Genomic DNA, 17,011 nt, shown 5'->3' with positions numbered 1-17,011 from the left:
TCAACACCTCTAACTACAAACATTAACCAACTTCACATCACAACCACCACCAGCACTACCAATTGCCAATAATGACAGTTATACAATGCCGACTATCTCTACTATCACAACTATCATCACCAACATTGCTAATCACTAACATCAATTAATTTATTACAACCACCACCATCATTACAAACCATCTCCACTATCAATAACAAACATAAATATTTATTTTTTTAATCGAATAATAATTTAATTGCATTAAATTAAAAAAAATTCTAATATATAATTATATTATATTTAGAAATAAATAAATTTTTCACATTCAGATATTGAGAGACACCCAACCTTAATCATTTAGTTTTCAGATCTAGAGACAATATCTTAACCATTCAGATGTGCATTCAAAATGATTCAAATGTCTGAATATTAATAAAAACAAATACAGTCTTAGCTGAAACACAATGGTGTGGTTGTGTGATACTTTAAAGGAGTCCTTGAAAGTCAAAGAAACTACGTGAAAACATGGACGTTTGATGATCACTTCTCAGAGTTGTTCTGCTCGAGAAACTATAACAATTAAGGTAATATAACCATTTACAGTAGTCAACAGAGGAGAAGTCAATTACAATTGTCCGTGAAGTAGCATTTAATACAGCTTGGCTAGATTGAAAGAATCATCTATATCTATACTACATTAAAAGCATGGAACCCCTAACTTAAAAGTTTACGACAATACCATTCCTATCAGCCTAAATAACTACTATCTAGTAAAAAAAAAAGAGGAAACTAATTGGCATAAAGAAAAACAACATAGATGTTTAATAGGAGCAACCGGTCATTGTTCTTATCTCAACAAAATATGTGTTTTTCAAAAAAATAAAGAAAGCAGAGGGGTAACTCTCAAATCTCAATCTCATGATTTTATCCTACCAAGTATGTTCTATTCTTTAATGCACTACAACAACAACAACAAACCCAGTATATTCCCACATAGTAATGCACTAACTTTATTTTTTACCTAATGAATTGAACTTTTTAGTGAGGATCTAAATGATTTTCAGACTTTGTTTAACATCTGATTCATTAAGATGTATTAACAGGTTGAATCTTCAAAAAAAAAAAACAAAGCACTTAATGGGCTGATATCTTAACCATTCAGATTCAGACCTTCATTAAGTGAAAGCAAATGAAAAGGGATTGTAGTGTAAAGTCTATAAATATGGCTTAGTGTAACAAATGTAGTTGACACAATTCAATACTCCTATTAGCAACCTATTTCACCTTTTTTCCAGCTCATCCATAACATCTGTAAATAAGTCTTTTGCTGTTGATCCTGAAGTATTTGATGAGACAGCTAGATATTCAGCAAAATCTTTAATCTGCAAGCACAAAATAAGGAAGGAAATTATTGGATGAAAATTTCAAAAAGATGAAAAGCGAACTCATGAAGGTAATCACTCACTGAACACAAGAAAGAAAAACTAACTTTGATGCAATAATTACGCCAGTTAGTTTTTGCATTAAGTATTCCCGCAGCAACATGCTCTTCCATCAATTTTCGGAACGCATCACGATTTTTACGTTCAGCTTTCCTCAATTCTTTCTATTTGAATCAACGGTGTATGCCCAGTGAGAAAGAGATAAATCAAAGTCTCCAAACATAAATTTAATTTTAACCCCCAAGTCTAATAAGCAATATACCATCCGCAGTTTCCTTTGCTCCTCCTCTTCGCTCTCAAAATCACGTATATATTCCTAAAACAGAAAAGGTTACAACATAACTTTAAAACTGAGGCGTCAAAATGAGATATTTGGAAAAAGTTATTTATGATGTATTAGAAAAATGAGTTGTACCTGGAAAATCTCCAAGCAATTGATTTTCTCAAGGCGGGAGCATCTTTCATCAGTTTTCAAGCAGTCCTGAACTTTCCGCCACTGCCTACTGGCCTGAACAAAAGAAGTCAGCAAGAATGGAACTATGGAAGTTCTATCTCCTGGAAATAGAAAAACATAATAAAGGAACTGATTCCAATTTCACTCGAACAAATACCTTAATAAAGTCACAGGATTTTAAAAATTCTAAGTACTCCACTCTATTGCGCTTCTGCTCCTCCAATGCCTTCGCATGCTCCTAATAAAATCCAGTACAAAGTAAAAAAAAAAAAAATTTCTCTATAAAGAAGACAATATTTACAAAGAGACTTTAACTACACTAGCATAAAAGTATTGAAAAACTTTTTCTATTTTAGGACAGAGGGGGGAGAGAAAAAGCGTATCACAGTTTCAAGTTTCAAGAAAAATTACATACAATACATGGAAGTCTGTTTAAATTGGAATTCAATGCTGAACAAATTTAAATGTTGTACCCTTGTGAAGCCATTAAAAATGTATTCAAAGAACACAAGATTTTAAGTTGAATATCTACAACATTCCTTCTTTCTACTCTTTAAGCTAAACAAAAAAAAGGGAACAAACTAAAAGACATCCTGCAAAGGAAAAGAATGGAATGATTGTTGTTAATCAAGTGGACAAGCGCCTAACTCAACTTCGAAAACTGGGTTAGGTGGTGAAGATTGACCAAGATCATATAAGGAAACTACAGCACATACACCTTACTACTGTGGGATTCTCATACATTAATCACACACCAAGACGAGACATTTGTAGCATCAGTTAACCTAGGTTGGCTAACATCTAATAGTCTAACATCAAGATAGATTGCCTCTAATACCATGTTTAAGAAATTGGACATTGTTTCTATCTCAAATGAAAGGCTAACTCAATTTGTCAGGAGCCAAAGACCATATAAGAAAACTACAGTCCGCACACTTAGTTTTTAACATATAGAAGCTTACAAGAAAGTTCTGCAATAGGAGCTTCACCTTTTTCTCAATTTCCTCCACATAATTTTCAAAAATGTCCTCACGGTCTTTAGCTCGCTCAACAGCTATAAACGTTCGTCATGTTCGAATATGGAGATTACCTTACAGAATAATCAATAGCAAATAGTTAGTGGATCAAATGGAACTTACACAAGTAATGGATCAACTTCAAGGTACCAAAACACATACAAACAATTACCAAGATTAGAAAACAAGCAGCAAACAACTTAACATTACAAGTGAAAGACAAATCTCCATCTTGACGATGGTGACAGCTCCTTGCAATCCGATAAGATTGAGAACAACGGACATTGTTGTGAAAAATACCACTTATTCTTTTGAACAAGTCAAATACCAGTCTCTAACACATCATGAATATTATGATAATATCTTTTTATTTTTGAAACTGGTAATGTGAATATTATGATATATCAAATGGAAGACACCCACAAAAGAAAATTTCACTTACTTCTAACATTATCCTGAAATATTCTCGAGCTTTTTTCTGTTTATCACGCCTCTCTTCAGCTTCCAGTTTTTTCTTTCTCAGATACTAGAACACACACACAACTTCAAAATGATCACTATAGACCTTGGCTGTGTTTGGTATGAAGGAAAATGTTTTCCTAGAAAACAGGTTTGTTTCTTACTTGTTTTCTTATGTTTGGTTGATGAAAGGAAAACATTTTTCAGAAAATGCAGTGTTTGGTTGGTGAATAAAAAAATATTTTTCAGAAAATACATTTGAGAGTTGTATAAACATTTCAACTTAAGAGTGAGATTGAAAGAGAGTTTTGGAAAATGTTTTTCCTACTTTTTGAAGGGAATTCATTTTCCCTAAATTTAAGTTAAATAAGTTGATTTGGAAAACATTTTCCAAAATATTTAAGTCAACCAAACATGAAACAATTGGATATCAAAGACAATCTATCTTTTTGCAATACGGTATGCTAAAACATTGAAGCAGCAACTAACCCATTCCAATGCCGACTTGGAGAGATACCTCATTAAAAGTTTGCTTTTGCTCACAAAGGGATTTTAGAGCACCATATCTTCGGTCATTAATTGCTGCTCTCATGGCCTAACAAATACAATTCATGTCAAATGATCTCCCTCAATTGTTTGGTACGCACAAAACAGTCAAGTAATAAACCTGATCCCACGTGCAATCAGACCCAATATTTGCAGATTCCAAAAGAGTTTTGAATGCACTCTTTGCCTCCTAAATAAAATTAGATACTTAAAATAGAAATAAGAGAAATTTCGAGAACATACATTAAACAGGACAAAAATCTATAATCAACTATACCTCTTTGCTCTTAAAAACTAATGGTCCCAGCTCGACTATTTTCTCATAGGAGTAGCACCTCTGATTTCAGTTATTGCAGCATCTTTCTTGACATTCTGCATTTTAGGTACAACATCAAGCACAAAGGGAAAAAGCAAACCTCATTGGAATTTAGAGCATATTCTTCACCTTTTAGCAGTTGACTAACAACTGCACTACAAAATTGTTGGATCAACATCCAGCATAACAACTATGAAAAGCTTTCTTGGTGTTTTAACCAGTAACTAGTAGTGATTAACTAATCACATAAGTATTTCAGAAGGACAAGGTACCTCTCTATTCACCGATGAAAATCCATCACCATACACTATTGCATCTTGAGTTGTAGTAGTCTCAGAACTACAGAAAAATTGAATTCCAAATAAGAAGCAACACAAACAAGAGGTAAATTTATAACATATAAATCTGAAAACATACACCAGTGGTATGATAGAATTTCCCAAGGTTACTGCTATTCCAATTTTCTCCGAATTAGCAATAGCTGGCCAAGCAGGTTCTAAAGAATTCTTCATTTTGACTGTTTTAATCATCGGAGAAGAAACCTTACCAGATAAACTTGATGACTCTGAATCCAAAATAGTTGGTAAGTTAGCAGCTGGTGACACAACAGTTGGGCTTGATTTAGCACCGTGTGCCGAGACTAATGAACCATCTGCACCCGGGGATGATATTTTAACAACAAAAATGGATCCAAAATTAGAAGCGTGCGAAATGGTGTCCTTTTCACGAGCCAACAGTGAATTCATAAATAATTGAACTTTATGAGAATAGAGTATCCAATAAAATAGAATATTTCCCCTTCTTACAATGCTCTGTGAATTCATAAAGATTTTATGAGAACTAGAGCATCCAAGAAAACAGAATATTGTCCCTTCTTATCATGCTATTTAAAGCACAGAACAATCCCTTCTTATCATGCTATTTAAAGCACAAAACAAACCCATATTGGATTTAAATCTAACATTACCTTGACTTCATTAGGCATTCTCCATTTGGACGTTCTAGTAACCTTGTTGTAGTAATACCTACAGAAAACAAACAAAGCAATCAGCATTATGCATAAGTAACTCACAAAAGTACACATTGTAGAAGAACAATTGGAAAGAGGCCAAGAAAATATATAAGTTACACACTTTCTTCCCTTAGGACTTATAAATTCTCTCCAGTCAGTTGATGCGTCTACCCTCTGTCCCAATGAAAACAGCATAAAAGCAGGTCAAGTCAAAAAATAGAACATAAACAGTACCCTGAGAGTAGAAATCAGTAACTTCCAGCAGTACAATACTGGATGGAAGTGTTAGAATATGAATGATATAATGTCCCACATGGAAAAGGACTAGAATATACTGTGTAGAATATAACTACAAGCAGGGTGGAAACATTGACAAGCTACGGTCGAGCTATAGCTATCCAAGGGTGATCAACTAAACAACATTCGCCTGATAATCGTATTTTGTGTATATATATATATAGGTCAAATTCTGTCATTTCTAAGTACTTTTTAATGAACACCCTTGCCACAAAAAACAAGACTGAGTGTAATAGTAAGAGTGTTCAAATCCTGTACTAAGGTTCTAAGTTCCACACCCAACACATGCCCCCCCCCCCCCCCATAATTTTTTTCCATTTGGGCACGTTTGAAACTCATAAACTACAATTATGCTTTTTTTCTATGAATCAATTTCTGATTATGTATTTTTTGTCCCAATTAGCTCTTGCAAAAGAGCTAGTGACTAACTTGCCATGTAAAAGAAATTTTTTGAAATAAACTTAAAGGTAAATTTATAAAGTGGTTGTTATACTAGCTATCTTTCATGGGGCAGAGTGTTTGGCTGGTCAAGAGCTCGTATGTTCGAAAGATAAATGTAGCAGAAATTATGATGTTGAGATTGGTGTGGGGGCATACTAAGAGCAATAGAATAAGGAACAAAGATATGCGAGAAAAAGTGGTAGTGCTCTCTATGGTGGACAATTGACAAGAAGACTTGAGGATTGGGGATAAAGAACCTAAAAATTCAAAGTAAGGCTCTCGTGATGAAATGGTTGTGGAAATATGCAAATAATAACCAGCTGCTATGGAGGAAAGTGATTGGGGCAAAATATCCTGAAGAAGATAGATGGATGACTAAAGAAGTGACCACACCATACGGGGTTAGCCTCTAGAGATCTATTAGATCTATTAGACACTAGTGGAATGAAGTTAAAAGCAACTCAAAGGTTAAAGTGATGGATGGAAACAAGACTAGGTTTTGGAAGGATAATTGACATGAGGATGGGAATATGGAAGTGACTTTTTGAGATATCTACAACTTGGTTTGTTTCAATAGAGGACTACAGCAGAATTATGGACACCACATGGATGGAACTTCAATTTCAGAAGGCAAATTAATGACCGGGAGGTAATGAGAGTAGTTGAATTTTTTAATACCGTGGACTTATTCAATGGACTACAGACAGGGAAGGACGTACTGTGGTGGATGGGAAATCAAAAAAGGAATGTTCAGTGTCAATAAAGCCTACAAGATGATGAACCAAATAAATCGCCCAGATCCAATATGGCCATAGAAGCAAATATGGAAAATTAGGATACCTCACACAGTGTCGTGCTTTGTCTTTGTATGGTTACTGACCAAGGAAGTAGTTCTAACACAAGATAATGTCATGAAAAAAGGGAAAACCTTATGCTCCAGATGTTTCCTCTGTGGAGAAACTTTAGAGACGGTTAACCATGTATTTCTACATTGTAAGTACACCTAACAACTTTGGAGAATCGTCTTAAGAATAAAAGGCATTTCCAGGACAATGCCTAGGAAAGTATCCAAGACTTTAATGTGCTGGGAGAAGCAGGTGTACATACGAAGGACAGAGGTAGATGGAGAATTATCCTTGGTGCTATATGGTGGGCTATATGGAAAGAAAGGAATTCTAGATGTTTTGAGAGCATAAAGAATAGTGTGCAGAAGGTTAAACTCAACTGCATTTTGCTTTTATGTTTTTGGTGTAATCAACTACACTCTAATGATATTGCCTCGATAATTAATGTTCTAGACTAAATTTAGATATAGAAGAGTTAATTTAGGAGTACTCTTGTATATAAAGGTTTCAGTACAACCCATGTACTATGTGATATAATACAAAGTTACCAAGTTAAAAAAAAAAAGATAATAATTTTTCAAGTACTTAAAGTTTATAAAATAACAAATAAAGCAATTAAATTTGGGTTCAAATTAGGTGGGTTGGGTTACGACCCGCATTTTAGAGCATTTCAACCCAACCCATTTCAGCCTAAGTAGCTTTAGGGCGGGTTAATAATCCGACCATTTGTTAACTCAGACCTCTTTGATCCGCCCAAATCCAGCCAACCCCGCCCTTTTGAAACCTTTAGTTTAATAGAAGTAAAGTGGACCATGCCAGAACACATGCCAGATCTACTGAGTTGAAGTAAAGTGGACTATCAGAGGACACACAACAATCTGTTGACCTATTGGATTAGAGGGGATTAGTAAGAGTTAGAAGAAATGGGGGAGAATAATCCTTCCTTGTATTTGGTGGACTGTATGGAGTGAGAAAATTTGAAGGTAGTTTGAAGATAAATATAATTCTATTCAGAAAGTTAAATGGAATAGCATTATAGATTATTGTTTTTTGTTTAAGGGCCAATGTGTATAGAATGCATAACAGGTAGTAGATCTCTTCGAATCCTCACATTATTTTCATTATTTTTCATTTCTTTTGGACTGCTAGCATAACCTTAATGCTGACGAATACAAAGTAATATCTCCGGAAAAAAACTGTTTATCTTAAAAAGAAAAGAATAAAAATGTTCAAACTTCCTTACAGCTCCAGTTGTTGGTCCCTTAATACTTGTCCCTCACGACCAGCCAAACTTTCTTTGATAAACTTCGTGTTTGGGCCAACCTTCACCTTGACTAGTTACACCAGGTACTACTACCTCCCACCAGCACAGATATTGGGTAACTCTATCCATCAAGGCTTGGACAGACGGTAAGAAATCACCTAGTGTTTTTATCTCTGTTGGAAATTAAACCTGAGACCTCATGGTTCTCAATCTACTTCATTGACCACTAGGTCACAATCTTGGGTGCAAGTGTGCAACCAACCAAACTATTATTCTGTAAACCAGAATAAGAAGTGTGAACCACAATATTATATCAAGTTTCCTCTCTCCACATCGCCATAGAGTTACAATAACATTACATTAATCAGAAAGTAAATAAAATTGTTTAAAATAGACCAAATATAATCCTGTCGTGTATGCTTAAACACATTTTTTAGAACAATAGTGTTAAATATAAAGTCTTTTAGAACTATATTGGAAATAAAAGGTCAATGCGAATCCCAAATGAAGCCTACATAGTATAGTAAGATCGAGGAAATCTGCTCGCTAAACAAACTTTCAACAGAAATAACATATACTTAGGAAAGAAAAAGTGGTTCTACGAAGATTCATAGAAAAAGAATTGTGTACTTCTTTTTTCATTGATAAGCACAGGAAACTGGATAAAACTACCCATAAAAATCTCGATGACACGAGACCTCACATCCATTTCTATCATCAGCTCTCAAGGTTTCTCCCAGATAGAGATTCTTGTCCTTCTATTATAAAAGTATCTAAAAATCAAATCAAGAATTGTAAGAATGTTATTAATTGGTTGGAGTAATAAAGCCATAGGAAATATGACAACATTAGCAACCATAATTGGCCTACTGATCATCAAAAGATGCTGAAAATAGCAATAGCTACTAGCATTTAGCCATATGTAAAATATGTATGATAATAGAGAAATAGGGTCAAAATGAAGTTATTGGTAGAGGTGTATGAAGTTCTGCTGATCAAAAGTCAGGTAGAATTTGGTAGCGGTGAACGGTAGCCCATATGATAACTTTGACAAAGAGGACTGAAACAAAGGGGCCTATTATCTCCAGTGCTAATGGAAGCAGAATGATGTACAAAGCACTAGCTGTGGATACTTGAGGGATTTCTTGGCAGTGATGGGGTCAACATATCCACTACTTGTTTATAGAAAAGACATTAGGTGTTTGTGATGCAGACATTAACCTATTCATATGAGAAACTTATGTGAATATAATCCAAAAGCAAGAATTCCAGAAAGCCAAATCGGCATGCTCTTTTTTCTGTCTGGAGAACACAAAGTGGTAAAAAGATTGGATCTGAATGAAAATGATATTTTTGCAGAGCTCCTTTTCTGGTATACCGTGGTTTTACACCTTTTTTGTTCACTAGAATCTTAATTTGCTCACAAAAAACTATCATAGAACACAAATGTTGACTCTCTCAGTCAGCACACACCCATTAACCCGTTAATTTAAGCATACTTGTTGACAATATTTATGCAAAACGGGTACAATAAAACACATTGAATTCTCACCGGAAAAACCAAGGGAGCTACTAATTCTCCAGTCTTCTTCATAGTTGTCGCAGAATTAACATTATGATTAATTATTGGCATCCAGGGTTGTACCCCTGATGGAAACCTATGATCATTTATCTGTGTCTGATACTGGGAGCCAGAAGAATCTGCATTTACCTTCTGTTAAAGACGATAACAAAAATGTATTTCATCAATTTATGAATGGAACATCAGAAACTAATTGACAATAACCACAAAATATCTTCCCAAGACCTTACATTATATGAAGAAGAAAGATGTAAATTTGGGCCACCAGAACCAGGCATGTGGTTATTTGACATCGGAAGATTCCGCTGAAAATCATGGGGAATAGGTGGTCCCTAAGGCATACTATGCATTCCTACAATAGGTCTGCCAGTAACCTGTTGCATAGGTTGAGGAAATTGGATTTGAGAAGGTTGAGACATCGCAACATTTGCATGTCCAAGTGGCAGAAATTGTTGAGATGACCCGGAACCATAAGGTTTTGCCTACTGGGCTGGAACCATAGGCTAGAACTGCTAAAGATGTGGGGAAAATAGTTATCATAAGGTCTCTACATTCAAAAGTCATTTATCCCTGCCCTAAGCCTCCACAACTTTACCTGCAGTGACATAGATGGAATAGCACCAGGAGAAGGACCAGCCAGAGGAGGTATAAGAGGCTTCTCAACCAATATCCATGCAAGGAAGAACAGATGAAATCAGAATATAGCTACTATTCAATCATATTTAGTTAATTTTCCAATTAATGTTGAAAGCTCCATGGGCAACTCCCTAAATTAATTTGAAGGACAAGGAAAGAATTTTGAAGCCAAACCACATAGTAACATGAAACCCTTTTCTTCATCTAATAAATAAAAATCTTGAAACGAGAATAAAAAGAGAGAGGAAATAGATGACCTATCACAACGTTAGATGAGAATGGACAAAATGATAAGCATCTTTACCTTATGGCTTGGGTTCAATAGCTACTGATGGCCTAAGTATCTTTTCTTCGGGTGTAAAAAAGCACGTCTGTTAATGCAAAACTATAATCATGGAACTGAAACGTGAGGTATAAGTAGGTATTAGGATAACCGACAAATACTGAGACCGGAATAGGTTGAACCTCACTCTTCCCTTCTAATGTTCTATGTCATACTAACATCAGTACTATAATCTGAAAGCTTGACTTGGTTATTCGCTCTATCATCTCCCCCTTAGCTTCAAGCCATCATATTAAGTTTGGGAGATACCTTACTAGACTCTAAACTGAAGTACACTCACTGCACTCTGGGGTCTGGAAAACTACTATACACGCATATCATGGAACTTAACCCAAATGACTACACCTGAAAGTGGAAAACCCACTGTTAATACTACCTTCTGAGATACACTTTATCATTCTATAGACCCAGTTGTCATCATATAATACTTGCATACTTACTAACTTCGGGTCTTCATGGGTATCCCCAGAGTAGGAATGCACACCTTTTAGTGCTTTAACTCTTATTTCTATTAGTCCAACCTTCAAAAACTCAAACTTAGAATCTATCACTCAACATGGATATCATCAAGCCTTCAATGAATCATACTACTTCTGACATAGCCTACAAATATCGCGACTCCAAACTTACATCTCTCTACTATGAGAATCAAGATCATATAAAAAGGCTCAACACTATCAATCAAAACTCCTTAACTTGGCTATTTCGAACACCATATACCATCTAACTAGTCTTTCTCCACCTAGCAACTCAACGGTACCACTCGTCACAGAAATGTGTAATAGTCTTATAAAATACCGCAACGTCAGATCACCTTGGACATACTTCTACATTATATATGCAACATTATACTTCACTACGAATCAAATAAACTTAATCTCTTGCATATATCGTTTAAGCCTATTAGATTACTTCCATAAAACTAGTATCATTAACCAAGAAATCATCACATCCACCTTCATGGACATCAATTGTTCAAAACTTAATGTCTAGTGCTAAACATCATTTTACAACCCAACCTTACGCATGATTCTCACTTGGATACCATAAAATAGACATCAAGGAAGACTAGTACACTAGAACTTCCAAACAACATACATCATTAATCTTATGCCACTATTTTTACCACCACATTCTAAATTAAATTCAAGCATATAGTCCTGTACCAATCATCTATCACTACTGAACAATGCAACATAATATGGTAGTCCATAAAATTTGGGACATACTATACAAGTACCTCAAAAATTACTACATACCTTCTCACAAGTAGTACTAGTTTACAATTACCAACGAAAAGAAGGTCAAGGGGTAAAGTTACATAATAGTCATGATCAACCTTAATCTTATATTATAACCCCATACAATTTTTTCTACTTATACGGATTTCTCACCTAATACTTACTTACCCAAACATACATGTAGACTACCTTCAAATTCCACAAACAACCATGAGTCAATACTTACAACTTACTGGCTAATATAGCCATTTTCACACTTCAAGCAATCAAGAAATCACCCTAACTAACAACTTCTTCTCTACCTTCTACTAAACTAACACACAAGGACAAATCACCTCTTTACCAACTCAATCTCAAGCAAAAAGATTCAGCTATATATATATGTTAAACCAACACAAGAACAACAAGTTGGACAACAACTTGCTAGTGAATCGAAATAGGCCTCACACAACTTCACTAGACTTTGATTTTGTATTTTGAACAAGAAAATGAGATGAATGACAAGTCAACTATGCTATTGTATTGGATGAGCCCCACAGAGCTTCACTTGACTTTATTTTTTTCAACAACACCTTGATGACAAGATTACGTGAGATAGAAATTTAATACACAATATCCAATGAACTAAGAATACACATCTTACTCTGTATAAATAAAATCAAAGTCAAACACCTCCTCCACGGACTACCATACCATCCACACATGCTGCTAGTTACCACATTAGTCTATCACCATAAGGCGGTAAATCATTCTCGAACATCGGTTATTCAACTAAAATATTCATTTACACAAAAGTCACCCTTGCTCCGACTTTTAACTTTGTGACTTCACATCACCAACTTCTTGGTCTAATTTCACTACCAATAGGTCATGACAACAACACTTTAATGCATACTACTATTCGGGTGGAAATACAGTTCCAATATTCTACTACACATCATCCCCCGCCCCCTTAAGCAAGACATTTGTAACATAAATTTGAAAGGGACTAAATACAATTAAGACCTCAAGATGAAAAGCACGATTCCATCAAGATCAATGGTTACATCGGAATCAATACACATTGAAGCAGTAACAGACTCTTCTCAAGTCCTTGCACAAATTTTAACTCTTATATGGTTCAATTAGAAAGGACCATACCATTTATATTCTAAACTTCTGTACTTGAATCACCTCAATAATGAGACATATCTGAGGACATTAGAGTAAGGAAAGAATTTGGGATGACTTTTTTTTTACTTTCGTATGGGCGACACCATAGCACGAATTAGAGTATAAAAGAGGAACATTCTTACTCTATTGCATAAACTAGAACATGAAAAGAGAGAGACATTCCTAAACGCCTAGTAGCCTCCTGCTTATAAGTGTGGCGTGCTACACACCTATAAATAAGACTCTACCCGTTGCGATTTCACAGACACCCTAGGACCATGAACCATGCTTTGATACCAAGTTTTCCATGACCCGAACCAAGGCCCTAGCCGTGATGAGTATTCTGAATCATGGAAGCCCGAAACACCCCTATCTATCTGTTAATCATGCACATAATTCATATGATAATAAGATATGCGGAAGATACACAATATTACAAAAAACATGGTCATAAATCAAATGAAATCAACAAAGGGGAAATAATATCGCACAACATATATCAGCATCTAAACAACCATCTGCAAAATCTCTAATACATGATTAAAACAAATTACTATCTGAAAACTAGGACAAGGCCCCCAGTAGACCCAAAACTACTAAATAATAAATGAACTGACAAACATCAGGCCTTCCGAAATATAGAAGGCTCACCACTTTATTCTGCGAATCTTTCGGAAGAGATGTACTGGTTATCTGGACCCCTAAACTATGCCTCCAAACCTAGGAGGAAAGGGGGTCAATACAAAGGTACTAGTACGCAGAGAACCAAAAACAAAATATAATATTTTTCTCCAAATATAGGTGAGAACTATTATAAAGCAGTTCCATATCAAATCATTTGAAAACACATAGGCATAATGTAATAGTTTTCAACAACAATGTAATGCAGCTGAGCTAGGTGTTATACCCTACATATAACATTTACACCCACTATCAAATCTCGGTTGCCACCGAGATTAGAGTATAAGTGAGGGGAAGACGCACAAGATCACCTCGACCTAATAAAGTATAGTAGTGCCCAAGATCACTTAGCCTGGACTCCTAACCATAGTCCTAATTTGGGAATGACATAAGGTCAAGTATACAAGATCACTTAGCCTGGTACCAAATCCCCATGTCGGCAAACATGGTTTCCAGCGATGAGCCCTTACACTCAAACGCCTTCTTCGAACATCCACCTATCTCATGTAAAATCAATGCATCAAACTCCATTTAATTCAATCACATATCTTATTCTATAGGGTATCATCATACCCGACTTGCAAGCCATCAATATCACATCATTCTTTCATACAACCATTATATTCATCATATTTCAACATTACAACCCTCTCATTGCAAGTCAAAACCATGACCATTTTCAAAATATTTCATGTCACGCTTGTCCAGATGATTTCAAACATTTCATATCATATGAGAATTTAAAACCAGATCATATAAAAAGAGGGATTTCATATAATTCATGCTCTCAAGTTAACATCTTTTCAGAATACATGCATATACATATATCATTTATCAAACCACTTCGAGAATAGGCCTAAAGACCAAATCAATATCATAAAATGTTTAAAACGGGATGATATTCATAATTTCAAAACCCCTATTTTTAAAACATAAATTTTTAAGTCCATGAGATTTTTGAGATAACCCCACGTACCTCTATATGCGAAGATGATAGGTGCTTCTTGAAGCCTACATTCTGGAGATTCCAAATATGCAATTAGTTTCAAAAGCCCACGGTTGAATCTTGAGTTGCTTGGGTTTTTATTTTGAAAATCTAAGGAGAGTTCTTGAGCAATTTTGATGAATAAAGGTGTATTTTGGTATTTTTTGGGAACTAAATTTCGTGTTTATGGCTAAATAAGGGTGGAAAAAGGACCATTTTGCCTCAAAATGGAGTGTTTAAGTCAGTTGAGTAATAATTTATGCGGCGCAAACCTTATCGCATAATATAGGTTGTGCAGCGCACTCTTTATCACACACATTAGGTTGTGCTTCGTACATCTTATGGAATAAGTTAGGGTGTGCGTCGCACACCTTATGGGATAAGTTAGGGTGGGCATCGCACACTTTATGCTGCACTACACACTCCACTTTCCAAAGCCATAACTTCTTCATTGGGTGTCAGAATTTTCAGAAATTGGTATCATTGGAAAAATAATTCGAATACCTTTCATTTGGTATATAGTAGGAACTCTAATTCAATATATGCAAAGAGTAATAGTCGATTGAAGTTGACCTAAATTTCAACGCTCACTAAAACTTGAACGATAGAAAAACTTTTTAACTTGTCCTTGAGCTTGGGGACCTCTATGATCTCAATTAATGCTCAAATAGGTTTCCACACTACATAATTTATTAACTAAACTTGCATTGGATTTATGGCTTTTAGAACCTTTACGTGAAGAAAATGACAATTTTTGTTCTCGTCCGAAATGCGGGGTGTTACAAAATTTTGTTAGAAAATGGAAAATACAACCATATGGAGTACATTTTAGATTCATCGTACTCCAAATACACTAAAATGAAATTTAAAAGCACTAATGCATTTCTTACATGTTGGTGTGTAGCATTCAAAAGTTTTATTGTCTTTGGTCGGAAGATAGCCACAACGACGGTTTCAAAAATGAAGATTAAACTGAAAAGAAGCTATACTCGCTCTAGAGTTCCTGCTACATGATGCAACATTACTCTACAACGTTGAAGCCACTTTCCTAATCCTTGGAGTCTAAGTTCTTCCGAGAATGAAATATGATTAGGTAACACATCCTCAACATCATTTGAATCAGTGACAGGAGGGTTACTGTTGCGATTTTCTTTTTCAGTGTCCAAACTACTTCTCTGCAACAAGGCTAGAATCATTGGGTCCAATCCATTCTCCTTCAGCATCACTGCAAATTAGGATCAAGCCCTTTATCTTGAAATAAATTTGCTAATTAATGATCAGTGTGTCTTCCTTTACGATTTAACATAGATGTAATCCTGGGATCACTCAACTTTTCTTGAAATGCAAGTGCAAAATTCAAGTCCAGTATCTGTTGGTTTGTAGAAGTGGATGTACTAGAATCACTGCCTTGGGTTTCAAGGCTACTGCTAGAATAAACAACCAATGAACTATTATGCTCTAAATTTCTGTCAACATATGATGATCCTACTTCAGGCTCTTGAACTACTGAACGACAGGAACTACTACATAGAGCTAGACTTGGTCTTCCACTGCCTATGCTCTTATCACTATTAATCCCCTCAATGTTATTCCAGCTACTGCCATCACCAGTTCAAGGCAAAGTTTCATTACCAAGATGACCAGCATCAGCACTACTACTGCATTTGATACTTGAGACACACCCCTCAGAAGAGCTTGTGGAGCTATTTTGGTCTTTTCTGCAGAAACCTTCTCTAAGGCATATAACTGTGCTCTTTAAGGCATCTCGTCTAGCTGCTAATGGGTCTGTAACTGATAAATGTTGTGAAATAGTAGCACCCAGCAGCACAGATGCTACAACTGCATAACTGATACAATGTCCAAAGTACCTGAAACAAAATTATTGCAGTAAAAGATTAAAAGATTTTTTTTTGATAACAAAAGAGTAGAAGTTTCAACAAATAATATTAAAAGGGATGCATATGCCATAAGTATAAGAAGACTTGATTATGGAAGAAAATGAATTAGCATGGGTTAACAACAAACCAGTAATGAACTCCAAAACAGATCAGGAACACCCGAGATGTACCGGCAACAAAAAGTACGACGAATCGACTTTTTAGAAGCTTAAAACCATACAAGCAAGCTCCCAAGTTCCAATCTGATTGAATGAAAAGCTAGTCAATTCATTACTTACCACAAAGAAATAAGAAATTATTTCACAATACGAGTCAGAAAAAGAGACAGATATATGTAGGAAATGAACCACCAAGGATTATCATGGCGCTGATGTTGTAGCCCCAAGCCAGTTTGATTCCTTTTCTATCAGACCATACAG

The 17,011-nt window shown here is 35.3% G+C and overlaps 1 pseudogene; it reads right to left on the bottom strand.

Annotated features, from left to right (window-relative positions):
* Nucleotides 1-9: 9 nt before the first annotated feature.
* LOC107846073 lies at nucleotides 10-15,917 on the bottom strand (annotated as a pseudogene).
* Between the last annotated feature and the right edge of the window lie 1,094 nt (nucleotides 15,918-17,011).

Source organism: Capsicum annuum, unplaced genomic scaffold (genome assembly GCF_002878395.1).
Source record: "Capsicum annuum cultivar UCD-10X-F1 unplaced genomic scaffold, UCD10Xv1.1 ctg81847, whole genome shotgun sequence".
Classification (NCBI taxonomy): Eukaryota; Viridiplantae; Streptophyta; class Magnoliopsida; order Solanales; family Solanaceae; genus Capsicum; species Capsicum annuum.
This window is presented reverse-complemented; position numbering and strand designations above follow the sequence as displayed.